The sequence below is a fragment of the Haematobia irritans genome, chromosome 4, assembly GCF_050003625.1.
Source record: "Haematobia irritans isolate KBUSLIRL chromosome 4, ASM5000362v1, whole genome shotgun sequence".
NCBI lineage: Eukaryota > Metazoa > Arthropoda > Insecta > Diptera > Muscidae > Haematobia > Haematobia irritans.
Window position 1 is genome coordinate 135,655,550 of NC_134400.1, and position 16,502 is coordinate 135,672,051.

The 16,502-nt window shown below is 27.5% G+C and overlaps 1 protein-coding gene across 2 annotated transcripts in view; it reads left to right on the forward strand.

The window, feature by feature from the left end:
- UGP (UDP-glucose pyrophosphorylase) overlaps positions 1-16,502 on the forward strand; it is an 86,716-nt gene that overhangs the window by 26,838 nt on the left and 43,376 nt on the right. The gene's annotated exons all lie outside the window — the stretch shown is intronic.

The window sequence follows — 16,502 nt, forward strand, 5'->3', positions numbered from 1 at the left end:
TTTCAAAATTTTATTTCTATAAAAATTTTTGTCAAAGTTTTATTTCTACACAAAATTTTGCAAAATTTAATTTTATAGAAATTTTTGCAAAATTTAATTCTATAGAAATTTTTGGAAAATTTTATTTCTATAGAAAATTTTGCACAATTTTATTTCTATTGATAATTTTTTCAAAAAATTATTTCTCTACAAAATTTTGTCAAAATTTTATTTCTATAAAAAATTGTCAAAATTTTATTTCTATAGAAAATTTTGTCAAAATTTTATTTCTATAGCAAATTTTCTCAAAATTTTAAGTATTTCAGTTTTATCGAAAAGTTGTGCAGATTATATTATAGTCGGCCCTGTCCAACTTCAGACTTTCCTTTTTTTGTCAAAATTTTATTTTTATAAAAAAATTGTTCAAAATTTTATTTCTATAAAAAATGTTGTCAAAATTTTATTTCTATAGAAAACTTTATCAAAATTTTATGTATATAAAAAATTATCAAAATTTTATTTCTATAGAAAAAGTTATCAAAATTTTATTTATATAAGAAATTATCAAAATTTTATTTCTATAGAAAATTTTGTCAAATTTTTTTTTCTATAGAAAATTTTGCAAAATTTTATTTTTACAGAAAATTTTGCAAAATTTTATTTCTATAGAAAATTTTGCAAAATTTTATTTCTATACAAAATATTGTAAAATTTTATTTCTATAGAAAATTTTGCAAAATTTTGTTTCTATTGAAAATTTTTTCAAAAAAATATTTCTATAAAAAAAAAAATTATTTCTTAAGAACATTTTGTCAAAATTTTATTTTTTTTACAAAATTTTGTCAAAATTTTATTTCTACAGAAAATTTTGCAAAATTTTTTATAGAAAATTTTGTTAAAATTTTATTTCTATAAAAAATTTTGCAAAATTTTATTTCTATTGATAATTTTTTCAAAAAAATATTTCTATAGAAAATTTTGTCAAAATTTTATTTTTATAGAAAATGTTGTCAAAATTTTATTTCTATAGAAAATTTTTTCAAAATTTTATTTCTATAAAAAATTTTGTCAAAATTTTATTTCTATAGAAAATTTTGCAAAATTTAATTCTATAGAAAATTTTGCAAAATTTGATTTCTATAGAAAATTTTGCAAACTTTTATTTCTATACAAAATTTGGCAAAATTTAATTCTATAGAAAACTGTGCAAAATTTGAATTCTATAGAAAATTCTGCAAACTTTTATTTCTATAGAAAATTTTGCAAAATTTTATTTCTATAGAAAATTTTGTCATTTTCTATAGAATTTTTTTTTTAATTTTATTTCTATAGAAAATTTTGTCATTTTCTATAGACATTTTTTTTTAATTTTATTTCTATAAAAAATTTTGCAAAATTTTAATTCTATACAAAATATTGCCAAATTTTATTTCTATAGAAAATTTTGCAAAATTTTAGTTCTAAATTTTCAAAATTTTATTTCTATGGAAAATTTTGCAAAATTTTATTTCAATTGATAATTTTTTCAAAAAATTATTTCTATAGAAAATGTTGTCAAAATTTTATTTCTATAGAAAGTTTTTTCAAAATTTTATTTCTATAGAAAATTTTGCAAAATTTTATTTCTATAAAAAAAAATTGTCAAAAAATTTGTTATTTCTATAGAAAATTTTGCAAACTTTTATTTCTATAGAAAATTTTGCAAAATTTTATTTCTATAGAAAATTTTGTCAACATTTTATTTCTATAGAAAATTTTTTCAAAATTTTATTTCTATAAAAAATTTTGTCAAAATTTTATTTCTACACAAAATTTTGCAAAATTTAATTTTATAGAAATTTTTGCAAAATTTAATTCTATAGAAATTTTTGGAAAATTTTATTTCTATAGAAAATTTTGCACAATTTTATTTCTATTGATAATTTTTTCAAAAAATTATTTCTCTACAAAATTTTGTCAAAATTTTATTTCTATAAAAAAATTGTCAAAATTTTATTTCTATAGAAAATTTTGTCAAAATTTTATTTCTATAGCAAATTTTCTCAAAATTTTAAGTATTTCAGTTTTATCGAAAAGTTGTGCAGATTATATTATAGTCGGCCCTGTCCAACTTCAGACTTTCCTTTTTGTTTTTTACCAAAATTGTGTTTCGTCCCTTGGCGTTAGATTTAAATTTTAAGTTCATAGATTTTGTAGAAGTATTTTTACAATTTTGTCTAAATCGGTTCAGGTTCAAATTCATGCATATGGGAATATAAACCTTTATATAGCTCGCATTTACGGTACCCCCTACATTAGAACTACAAATTAGTGGTATTAAAATGAGATTTAATTATATTACCCGGAGTCGGAGTCGAGGCTGATGAAAAATGCTGAAGTCGGAGTCGAGATAATTGGCTCGACTCCACAGCCCTGCTAACAACTATTTTGTAGCAAATTCCACGTTTCTCGAGCTATGGTACACTTGGAAATTTCCATTAATTTCCATTTGTCTCTATTACTCGTATGTTTTATACACAGTAAAATTATTAAAAATTTAATTCAATGAAAAAAGCTGTGTAAAGCAAAGTATTTTTATATATCACATCAAAAGAACTTCTTGTGAAGTGGAAATTAAGTTCATATCTAGAAGAGCATGTTTGGAAGTAGGTCAGGTTAGGTATAGTGACAGCCCGTTATTTCAGGCTCACTTAGACTATTCAGTACATTGTGATACCACAGTGGGGTAATTCTATCTAACCAAATTCCATTCTTAGCTCAATGACTACACGGACAAAAAATACTGTTTTTCATATGTTTCGGTGTAAAAATTATGTGTTTGAAACTCAAATTTTTAGCACATTATTATTTTGAAGTGCAAGCATATAATGTTCATAAACTAACATAACATGTTTGCGACGTATATGTTAATATGTTAGAACATATTTTGGGACATAACATTTTTTTTAATATAATATGTGTGGATGCAAACATAGATTAATTTAGAAGTTACCTATAAACATATATGTGTTTAGAAAGGGAGACCGAGAGAGTATGTAGAAAAACTAAAGATGGCGAATGAGAGAGTTAACGAAAGACATCAAGACAACACAGTTAGGCTAAAAAACCAACATGAAGGAATATGTAAAACGCAAATGTTCGAGATCGCTTGTTGGCTTTTATAATTTGTTTATAAATAAATATTTGCAGTATAACAATCGAATAAATTATAAATAATTGTTTTTTTTTTTTATTTATTTGTAATTCAACAAGTATGTTTATGGCATTGTGCTGCAAGTAAACAAATGGATTGGCGCCTAATCTATGCCTAAAGTGAAACATAATATATTTGAACAATACAAACAAAATTTTGTTTGGACAATTTCTGAAAATATATACGCTTGAAGCAGAACGTGTATGGGAATATATGTTACGGGTATGCTAGCCATTGCATCACGGTGGCTCCCCTTTTTTAAATGTGCATTAAATGTAATGACTTAGAAAGAAGTTCAAAATTTTTTAATGAGTACTTATAGTCTGGTCGATTTTTAGTGGCGTTGCACATTTTCGTCGCGGGTAGAATTGGTTACTATGCATTTAGAACGATTCTATTTGGTTATCAGTAAGAGTATATTCATTATTATTCATTATTTATTAATAAATTACTTAATCCAGCCATACACACATTCGAAGTGAAATGTGAAATTATATTTATTAAGCATGTTAAAATATTGTCAGTGCTTTCATAACCATTGATTTTGCGATTAAACACTGACCTTAGTGAAATTGCTTGGTCCAATATCATGTAGATTATGGCAAAAACTATTAGGATTTGTTCACATTGGCGCCTATTGTCTTTGTAATATTTATCATGCATTAAAAGTAATTTTTTTTAATATTAATATAGAACTGGAAAACAGGTATCGCAAACGATGATTTTATGTTACAGTTTTTGTCAAAATTTTATTTCTATAGAAAATTTTGCAAAATTTAATTCTATAGAAATTTTTGCAAAATTTTATTTCTATAGAAAATTTTGCAAAATTTTATATCTATATAGAAATAAAAGCTTGCAAAAGCTTTTATTTCTATAGAAAATTTTGCAAAATTTTATTTCTATAGAAAATTTTGCAAAATTTTATATCTATATAAAATATTACAAAATTTTATTTCTATAGAAAATTTTGCACAATTTTATTTCTATTGATAATTTTTTCAAAAAAATATTTCTATAGAAAATATTTTCAAAATTGCAAAATTGGGATTTAGATATGGAAAACAGGTATCGCAAACGATGATTTTATGTTACAGTTTTATTTTTAATTATTTCGTTTAAATTAAAATTTTTTATCACCAACCAAAATGTTCTTAAAATATTTTTATTTTTGACGTAACGAAAAAAAAACTTTTTGTTCTAAAATCAGTCAGTGTTATTTTTGGAAAAACGAATAGCCGCAAATGTGACACATTTTGACGTCTCGTAGTAAATATTGCTGCGCGGCCTTTAAAAATTTTGCCGGAATTTTTGGAATATAAGACAGGTATTAAGTACTCATTATGCCGCTAAAATAGCAATTTTTTCATAATTAGTTTTCTTTAATTGTTCATAAAAAATTAAGTTTTGCCCTTTGTTATAATAAAACTTGCTAAAGATGTTATAATGTTCTTCTTTGTGATCAAAGTTTAAGTCGCATTTTTAGTCTAATCGACTTCAATTTTGGTATAAGCATGTCCTATTGATTTTGGAAGAAATCGGTTCAGATTTAAATATAGCTCCCATACAGAAAATGAAGCCGCCGAATCGCGACGCCGATTTCAGTCGCCGCCGCCTCTGAATACGTCGACTCATCTCGACTAAAATTTAGCCGTCAATTAATCAAAAATATCGTCAATTAAAAAAAAATGTGTTAATAAGTGTCGTATTTTTTTCCAAAATGTTGAATCTTTCCTCCACAATCAATCAATTTCAAGCTGCTGTTACAATTTTGCAAAATTTTAGCTCAGAAAATTTGAATAAAATGTAAATTTGATTGTACAACAAATCTCACTACCATTCGAAGAACTTCAAATTGATTTTATAATAGATAATGGTCCGCCGCCGAATAGACATATTTCTAGTAGTAATGCTATAGTATTGTAACTGTAACTGTCTTAGGGTCTGATCGACTATGTTACATTCATGCAGAAATAAAAATAAAAAAATAAAAAAAAAAACATATTTATATCGGCTTAGCCGTCAAGCCGCCGCCGCCGGAAACAAAAATTTAGAGTCAGCCGCCGCCGACAAAAATGGGTCGGCTTCATTCTCTGCTCCCATATGTATCTTTCGCCCGATATGTAATTCTATGGCCCCAGAGGCCAAAATTTCTCTCCGATTTACTTGAAATTTTGCAGAGGGAGTAGAATTAACGCTCTGGATCTGCATGCCAAGTTTGGTTGAAGTCGGTTCAGATTTAGATATAGAGGCCATATATATCTTTCGCCCAATTTAGTCGCATATGACCACAGAAGTCATAGTTTTACTTCGATTTACGTGAAATTTCGAACAGAAAGAAGGATTGTTGTTCTAACTGTGCATACTACACGCAAAAAAATAATTCTTTCCTCCCAAACGAAATTTTAGACAAACAAAGTTCGTTTCTCATTTGCTTTTCGCTGTAAGGAAGTGTATTTGGAAGAAAAGTATATACTTTTTGTGATAAACGTTTATTCTTTTCCAGGATGTAAAAACCATTTCATAAAGACTAACTCAAAAAAACATTGTTTTCTTGCTAATTGCATTTTCCCTCACATCTTTCTCACATCCACGAGGTTTTTTAGTTCTTAACACCTTTACCTGTAATACCAACAATGTAGAAGAAATTATACGATTTTATAAATGTTTAATTTTTTTTACCTTTCGCCTGGACGGAGAATCGAACCGCGGGCCATGCACTTTGTAAGCCAACACACTAACCACTGAGCTTTGCACCTGTTGTGGTCATCAATAGATAATTATCCATATAAGTTATATTTATATAACATAGCTTGCGGCGCCCACGAACCGAATAAACAAAGTTTATTTAACCCTTTCGACCCTAAAGTTGCCTGTGGGCAACTTTTTGTGTTTTGAGACTCACTGTCAGCGTTGTTTTTGTTTTTGTTCATAAAACTGTAACGGTATCGAAAGCTACAAGTGTTTTCTACAAGTTGAATGAAAAATCAGCTAATTTGGTTGTCAATTAGTAAAAAAATTTTCATTGATACGCACGTACCTCAAGAAAAAATATTTGCGAATTTAAAAAGAGGTTTTTATACATGTGACTTTTTTCAAAAATTACAACTAAAATGTTGAAAGTTTTTATTAAATCTATTGTCAAATAAAATATTTCTGGAAGTCAAATCTTAGAATTGCAAAAAAACAACTGATGGGAAATTTTTAAAATTGAAAAGTTGCCTGTGGGCAACTTTGGGCAATTGTGGTAGTAAAATTACATATTTTTGAACATAAGGCCTGGAGAAAAAAGGTTTGAAAAACAATGATTTTGAAAAAATTTTGAACTTCAATTGGGATGTCCCAGTGACGAGAAATGCGATGATGTGGAAAACATATCTGCAGTGCAGTGGGGAATTTGGAAGGAATCGTAAAAAGGGAGGAAGCCACTTCTTGGCAACATACTAGTGGATTAGCACGAATATTGATGCTTTATAATACTTTGGTTTTTTACACCGCCAGTTAAATTGACATGGGTTAAAAACAAAAAAAAAAAAAAGAAAAGCAAAACATTTTCGTGAGTCACGCGTGATTCACGCGAAGCCGTGAATGCAATTTAAACGAAATCTCGTTAATGAAATTTAAACGAAACCTCGTGAATGTGCGTGAACAGGATTAAAGAAAAATGTGTGGCGCGTGAGCGTAAAAATCAAATTGTGTTCGTGATTGTGAGTAAGTAAACTTTCTCCGAAATCACGCTTCCGATAAAAATTTACTTTCACGATCCAACCCACACTCACGATCCAACTCACGCTCAAGATAAAATTCACGTTAACAATAAAATTCATATTCACGATAAAATTCGCACTCACGGTAAAACAGACACAAAAAGTCACAATCACGAACAAATTCACGTTCACGATTAAATTCAAGCTCGCCGATTTTAATCACCTTTACATATTTGATCACGCTTAAGATTTCAATAGCGTGAGTCACGAGAAATTTCGTTAATTGCCAGAATTTTATTTGTCGTGTTCCGAAAATATTCGTGACTTACGACAATCTCACGACAAATCTGAATTACGAAAATTGTCGTGAATCGTGCGAAAGCGTGAGACATAAACATTGTTCATGTGTGAGCGTGTGCGAGTATGACTTTTCATTTCGTGACCGTGAATTCCTACCCACATGGCATGCGTGAGTACAAATATTTCTTCGTGAATGTGTTTGAGCGTGATTGAAATTCCGCTCACGCGCGCATCTAAGTATATATTTACTGTAAAATAACAAAAAACTTAACAAAAATCCAATAAAACGTAATACGTCTATCATTACAAAACAAAATAGTTTGTAGTCACAATTGCCCAAAGTTGCCCACAGGCAACATTCTCTACCGCCTAAACGAATGGGCGTGGCGACCCGAAATTTTGGCTAGACGCTTCTTAAATGACTTCAACATGATTAAAAGTAAAAAAAAAAATTTTAGCGATACCTATAAAAATTCGGGGTCGAAAGGGTTAACAGAAACAAACATTTAGTTTGGCACCGAACAGTGGTTGCTACGTCCGACTTGCATGCCAAGGGTCGTGGGTTCGATCCCTGCTTCGACAAAAGTTTTTTTTCTTTTGTTTTTTTTTTTTACATATATTCCAGATATGTTCGGTAGCTTCCGAAAAAATGTTCAACATTACATTGTACTATATTACATTTTGAACTGTAAAATGTGTCTTATTAAATACTTTATATAGTCGGAAATCGATATTTCGTCACCATTCTATGGTGGTGGATATAAAAATGTTTGGGTTAAGGTCAACTTGACTTTAATAATTCAGAAAAATTCTTTAAATTTAATGAAATTGTCTTTAAATTTTCTGTCTTTTTGCATCTTGACTACAAAGCAAAAAATCGTTCAAATATAGGACATGTTTTTCAACACTTTATTTGAAAGACGTTTTTTAATTGAAACATAGCATAATTTCTACTGGAAGTCGAATCTTAGTTTGGAAAATAAAGTTGTCGTTAACTCGTTTTTAAAGGACTTAGATAGCATATGAAGAAAAAAAGCTGAAAAAGCGAAACAATAAAATTTTGCAGCCTAGAAGCAAGTGTATAAAACCCAAATTTAAAAGAGAATTGTGTCTTAAAAGTATCCTTACTTGTATTCTCCGCTTCTTTGGCTCGGAATCAATACTAAAATTTTTAAAGTAAAGACAAAATCTTTGGAACAGGGCATGCTTTTTTTTCAGTGCATCTAATGAGAGAAGAATGCCGAATTAAAAAAATTTATAATGCTAAACCATATTAAACTTACCAATGCTTCACAAATTTAGTTTTTTGGTCGTCACGTTTTCTAAGAAATATTGTAATTTACTCGCCCACTTCCTTTATGTGAAGAAAATAAACTACCAAGGCGACCAATTAGTTTTTAGCAACGGCGACATATCATATGTTATGGGGATGTGATAGTTAATACCATAATAATACCGGATGTAAATGATTTGATATAAAGTGGTATCAAAATTGAAAGGTAACGTGAACCAATCTATTAATACCAAACGGTAATAGCCACGTACCGCCTTTTTTCTACCAGTGTAGAGAAAATGTTGTCAACATTTTATTTGAATACTGTGTACTTCAGCCTTATAACAACTGGTCTTGTGTCGTTCCGGAACCAATTAGTTCTAATTGAAAACTCTTTTTTTTTTGTTTAACTTGGGTCTTGCACCCAATAGTTTTTTTCTCCGAATATTGAGCATCGTTCTCGATACGAATTATGTCGAGGCATTGTGAATTCCTACGTCTTATCGCAAACTACCAATATTTACTCGAACATCATCAACATACACAATTTGACAACAACAAACAGTTCATGTTCAAGGTTTAAGAATATATTCAACATATTCGGTAGATAAGGTTAATGCATATCTTTGTGGAAATAGTTGTTGAAAGTATTCATATATGAAATCGCTTACTAACATATAATTGGTTGGACAACTTCTTACCCAATTGAGATTTCAACTTTATAATTGTCAGTATGTTCCATTCAATATTTGGCATATGTATATATTTTTTGTTATAAAATAAATATAATTTTTTAAAAGCATTAGTAGATATAGGGAAATGATGGCTATTAAAAGCTAATAAGTGAGATGACTGGGCAATTTTTTGATTTTGTGACCATTAATATAATCACAAATATTTGATAAACAAATGATGTACGCAGAGTTCCATTAAATAAAACAATTAAGTCTAGAGGCAACATAGTTGAAATTGAAAAAAAATATATATATATATATATATATATTTAATATACGGCCTAAAAACTAGTCTTGATAGAGTATGTTTTGCTAGCACATAATTGTGAAATATTAAAAAAAAAATACTGGACATCCAGGTCTCCAATACACCACATTGAAAATGAAGTATGGAAGAAGACAATAGTATATACAGCCAATGTTCGGCCGGTCTGAAACTTAATTTATGTACCGTCCACTATGGATTGCGTACAAAATTCTAATTGTTGCAACTGTAACAGGTGGCAACGTATCTTAAAACTTCTTAAGATTGTCTCCTACAGTAAAAACAAAATGTTCCCCCTAAACGCATAGACGAAAAATACTCGATTATCTTTTGCTTTTCGCTGTATGGAAGTTTGTTTGGAAGAAAAGTATACATTTTTTGTGATAAACATTGACACTTTTACAGGATGTGAAACCAATTTAATTGCTCTTATTTGATTCTCTCACTATGTTCTGTTGTACTCTTTCGTTATTCTATCTCCTTCGCCATCTTTATTCTACTAAATTTGTATTTCTCACAAAATAGTTCATTATGTCTTTAAATTTGTAAAATTGAACCATTTTGAATGTCGTATGGCACTAACGACATTCTTGCAATTTTGAACTCCGATTCTTGCCTTCAAACTACAAAATTTATTTTTAACAAGTGAAAACAATTAATTATGTTTAATACATTTTCTTGAATTTGTCTAAGAATATTTATTTAGTTTTGTGATATCAGCCTGATGTCAGCGTTTTAATACTGTTAAGTTAACATTTTCAAAAAATAATCTAAATTTTCTAAACTAAACCAATTTTTTTTCCTGGTGGGTTCACTGTTTTTTCAATGTACTTCGATTGTTAAGTTTTTTTTGCAATTTTTTCGGAATAAATTGTCAAACCTTTGAAAAATCCCACAATTTTAATTAGCGCACCCAATACTGTTTTTGCACACAGTGTTTATTATGAACTGATATGAACTAAATTTTATATGGTAGTGTAAAAACATATACATACCGATATAAAAAGTTAAATTTAAATCGATCAGGGTCACGGATGCCACTCGAGCCAACAATCTACCAAAATTGGGAAAAAATTTTACCAAAAAATATCATTTTGCAAAATTTAATTTCTACAGAAAATTTTGTCAAAATTTAATTTCTATAGAAAATTTTGTCAAAATTTTATTTATATAGAAATTTTTCGCAAAATTTAATTTTATATAGAAAATTTTGTCGAAATTTTATTTCTATAGACAATTTTGTCCAAATTTTATTTTTAAAGAAAATTTTGTCAACATTTTATTTCTATAAAAAATTTTGTCCACATTTTATTTCTATAGAAAATTTTGTCCAAATTTTATTTTTATAGAAAATTTTGTCAACATTTCATTGCTATAGAAAATTTTGTCCAAAAATTTTTTTTTATAGAAAATTTTGTCAACATTTCATTTCTATAGAAAATTTTATTTCTATAGAAAATTTTGTCAAAATTTCATTTTATAGAAAATTTTGTCAACATTTTATTTCTATAGAAAATTTTGTCAAATTTTTTTTCTATAGAAAATTTTGCCAAATTTTTTTTCTATAGAAAATGTCAAATGTCAAATGTCAAAATTGTATTTCTATAGAAAATTTTGCCAAAATTTTTTTCTATAGAAAATGTCAAATGTCAAAATTGTATTTCTATAGAAAATTTTGTAAAAATTTTATTTCTATAGAAAATTTTATTTCTATAGAAAATTTTGTCAAAATTTTATTTTATAGAAAATTTTGTCAACATTTTATTTCTATAGAAATTTTTGTCAACATTTTATTTTTATAGAAAATTTTGTCAACATTTTATTTCTATAGAAAATTTTGTCAACATTTTATTTCTATAGGAAATTTTGTCAAAATTTTATTTCTATAGAAAATTTTATCAAAATTTTACTTCTATAGAAAATGTCAAAATTTTATTTCTATAGAAAATTTTGTCAAAATTTTGTCAACATTTTATTTCTATAGAAAATTTTGTAAAAATTTTATTTCTATAGAAAATTTTGTCAAAATTTTATTTCTATAGAAAATTTTGTCAACATTTTATTTCTATAGAAAATTTTGTAAAAATTTTATTTCTATAGAAAATTTTGTCAACATTTTATTTCTATAGAAAATTTTCTCAACATTTTATTTCTATAGAAAATTTTGTCAACATTTTATTTCTATAGAAAAGTTTTGTCAAAATTTTATTTCTATGGAAGATTTTATCAAAATTTTACTTCTATAGAAAATGTCAAAATTTTATTTCTATAGAAAATTTTGTAAAAATTTTATTTCTATAGAAAATTTTGTCAAAATTTTATTTCTATAGAAAATTGTGCCAACATTTTATTTCTATAGAAAATTTTGTCAAAATTTTACTTCTATAGAAAATTTTGTCAAAATTTTATATCTATAGAAAATTTTGTCAAAATGTTATTTCTATAGAAAATTTTGTCAAAATTTTATATCGATAGGAAATTTTGTCAAAATTTTATATCTATAGGAAATTTTGACAACATTTTATTTCTTTAGAAAATTTTGTCAAAATGTTATTTCTATAGAAAATTTTATTTCTATAGAAAGTTTTCTCTACATTTTATTTCTATATAAAATTTTATTTTTTTTTTTCTATAGAAAATTTTGTGAACATTTTATTTCTATAGAAAGTTTTGTCAATAGTTTATTTTTATAGAAAATTTCGTCAACATTTTATTTCTATAGAAAATTTTGTCAAAATTTTATATCTATAGAAAATTTTGACATTTTAGTTCTTTAGAAAATTTTGTCAAAATTTTATTTCTATAGAAAATTTTGACAACATTTTTTTCTATAGGAAATTTTGTCAACATTTTATTTCTTTAGACAATTTTGTCAAAATTTTATTTCTATAGAAAATGTTGTCAAAATTTTATTTCCAACGAAAATATATGAAGTACCTCTGTGCAAAATCTACCAAAATATCAAGAATTCTACCAATCTAGCAAACAGTAAAAAATCTAAAATTTTTGATAGAATTCTACCAACTGTGGCAGCCGTGATCGGGGTCCCTAATTTCAACTGAGCAATTGAGAGAAACCATAAGAGTAACAATAAAAAATCTCTATGTATTCGTCCGACCCCTTGTAAATCACATACAAATGTAAAGAGATAACGTTTCACTCATTTCCAATATTGACTGCAACAAGTGCTTGTAAGAAAACTGTTCGGCACATAGTTTCCCGTTGACTGATAACCGCATGGACAACAAAATGATGGCTATTTGCAAACAAATCTATATAAGTGCATGCTTTTGATAACAATTGGAATTGATACACAAACAAACTTGTACGAATTCAAAACATGCAAGTTTGTCCTTTCCAAAGGTTATACGAGTGTGTGGTATAAATAAGCATTCGAGTATGATACAAATTCTAACATGTTACGACATTTATGGCGTGCAAATAATTAAAAATTACACTGACAAAGAAAACATGCACGATAACTTAATTTCTATAGCGATGTTGCTATTTATTTCGATCCAAGTGTCAAGTATTGGAAGATATAGGCCTTGGAATTCAACGAAATAAAAAGAGAAGTTTTTGAATATTTCGAAATTACTTACAAATAAAATACACATGCAATATATGAGGGGTCAATTGAAAAGTCTCCTGTCTGACACACACATAGCAATACTGTAATTATTATCCATATAATTGTAAGAGAGCTATCGTGTCTTTAATTTATGAATTATAGCATTTTGAGTGATGTAACTTTTGTTTTTATCAGAGAAAAACACATAAAAAGTATTTCGCGTGTTGATAAAAATTTGACTTTAAAATGAACAAGTAAGTAAAGTAGAAAGTCGGGTGGGCCGACTATATCATACCCAAAAACAGAATTTCCATATTTAAGAACATTAAGGGGCACATGATTATGAGAGTTTTATCACAATCTGAACAGAAATGTTTGATATTAGTTACGAGATATAGTTGATTCTGAACCTACAGAGTTAATATGCCACTAATATTGATTCCATTATTAAAAATAGAGGAAATCGCTCAATTAGTGTGGGTACTAAATCCAAATTTGTGAAAATAGGGTAATATATTTATGTAAGAGCTACAGGTTTGGTTGATACTACAGAAGGTTAGCTTGTGCTAAACTAGAGTAAGATTGGTTACTAAAAAAGAGTATTATGACCAAAATCGAGCGATGCATATATATGGGAGCTATATCTAAATCTGAATCGATTTGGATATTTTCCAGGTTTGGTTGATACTACAGAAGGTTAGCTTGTGCTAAATTAGAGTAAATAAGGCTATTATGTTTCTGACCATTAACGTTATCATGGGTTAATGTTTCAAAAATGGGCGATACATATACTATATGGGAGCTATATCTAAATCTGAACCGATTTTGATTATATTTTGCAAATTTTTTAGATATATAGCAGGAGATTAACTTGTACTAAATTTGAGTAAGATCGGTTAATAAATAAGGCCACTATGGTCAAAAAAAAAAAAGGTTATAAGGGGCACTTTTTTGAAAATCGGATGCTACATATATATGGCAGCTATATCTAAATCCGAACCGATTTGGATGATATTTTACACATATACTATAGAAGATTAGAGTACGACAACTTTGAGTAAGATCAGTTGATAAATAAGGGGTTTACGGCAATATCGGGCTACACTCAAAAAAAAGTGAACTCTCTATTTCACTAAAGCCAATTTAACTTTATTTTAGTTCATAGAATTATTATGTTTGGAGAAAGTTTTCTTTACTCTAATAATTTTTTGTGTACGTTAGTTAAATTAACTAAACCCGAGGAAAAAAATATACTCAAATGAAGCATAAAGATAAACTAAATTCGTGTCTTCCACAAAATAGTTCAGAATTTCTTCAAATTTGTAAATTTTACCAAAAATGCGTCCATCATGAACTTCGTATGTCACTAAAGACATTCTTGCAATTTTGAACTCCAAGTTTTTACTTCAAACTACAAAATTATCTTTAACAAGTGAAAAACTCAGTTATGTCTAATAAATTTTCTTGAATTTGTCGAAAAGTATTTACTTATTTTTATGACATCGGAGTAATACTGTTTAGTTAAAATTTTCTACAAATATTCAAAATTGTTGTCATTTTCTTGATTTCAGCCTAAAACCATGCATTGACTAAACTACAAGTGTAGCTTAACCAACAGAGGAAAATAATGTTTGTCAAATTTATTTGGGCAAAGCCCAATAGAGTGCAAGATGGTTGGATGGACGCACGTTTCGGAATTACCACATTCCTCATCAGCATTCTCTACTTGCAGCAAAACTATCAACCAATTATCAGAATAAATTCAGGCAGTTCATTAAACCCAACAATGAACCACACTTGAACCTTCCGAAAAAAGGTTTTACATGATATACACAAAAAAAATATTTTTCTGATTCAATCACGAAATTAATTGATCCAATTAATTTTTTAATTGAAATGTCTTCAATCACGAAAATGATAGTATCAATCACAGTTTTAATTGGGCATAGAAAAAATCCTTGATTAAAAAATTAATTGATGCCATTAGCAATTTTCAATTAATTTTTTAATTGATTCAATTAAAAATTTAATTGATTTTGAATGCAAACCCCAATTAATTGTTTATTTAAAAAGGTAACTATTTTCAACTACTTTCTGAATTGGCTTAGAGTTTTTATTTGGATTAAGAAATGTTCATCACTTTTTTTAACTGACTTATTTAGTCTTCTGAATTTGATTAAAAAGTTAATTCTATCAATTAATTTTTTAATTAAAAATTTTTAAATTTTCAATCATTGACTTAATTAACCTAATGTTTCTATCTTGATTAAAAAGTTAATTGTATCAATTAATTTATTAATTGAAAAAACATTCAACTTCAATTAACTTTTTAATTGGAAATATTCTGGTGATATTTTTTTCTGTGTAGGTGGCTTATGCCGAAAAAAATTCGTACAAACATAAATCTTTTCCTTTGCCACCATCAAATCATCGATTTGAGTGCAGTTGGCTGGGTTTATTTCGAGCGTGCTTCCTCTTCTTTCTTTAATTCGTTTTGTTTTGTTATTGTTGGTTATGTTCTTTAATCATTGTTGTCGTTTTCTTGATTTCAGCCTAAAACCATGCATTGACTAAACTACAAGTGTAGCTTAACCAACAGAGGAAAATAATGTTTGTCAAATTTATTTGGGCAAAGCCCAATAGACTGCAAGATGGTTGGATGGACGCACGTTTCGGAATTACCACATTCCTCATCAGCATCCTCTACTTGCAGCAAAACTATCAACCAATTATCAGAATGAATTCGGGTAATTCACTCAACCCACAGTGAACTACACTTGAACCTTCCGAAAAAAGGTTTTATATGATAGCCGGCTTATGCCGAAATAAATTCGTACAAACATATCTCTTTTCCTTTGCCACCGTCAAATCATCGATTTGAGTGCAGTTGGCTGGGTTTATTTTGAGCATGCTTCCTCTTTTTCTCATTCGTTTTGTTTTGTTATTGTTGGTTTTTTCTTTAATCATTGTTGTCGTTTTTTGATTTCAGCCTAAAACCAAGCATTGACTAAACTACAAGTGTAGCTTAAACAACAGAGGAAAATAATGTTTGTTAATTTTGACAAAATTTATTTATTAAATTTTGACAAAATTTTCTATAGAAATAAAATGTTAACCAAATTCTCTATAGAAATAAAATTTTGAGAACCTGAAGTTAGTTGCAATACATGACACATCAATATCAATACATCAATTTATGGATGTATAAGATATACATATTAGATGTACACATTAAAAATAACAAGTTGTTTGTCGAAATAACACTTCTGATAAATTGTCACATATAATTAATAAATAAAATTTAATTTGAATTGTAAAACAAATGATGGGGTGAGATGGGCCTTGAAGAAAGTAGGACTCACTGCACCCTCAAAAATATCGCTTCTGTAACATATACCCCATATTGTGCTTCAAGCATATTTATTTTCAGGATTGGTCCAAACAAAGTATTGTTTGTATTGTTCAAACATATTATGTTTC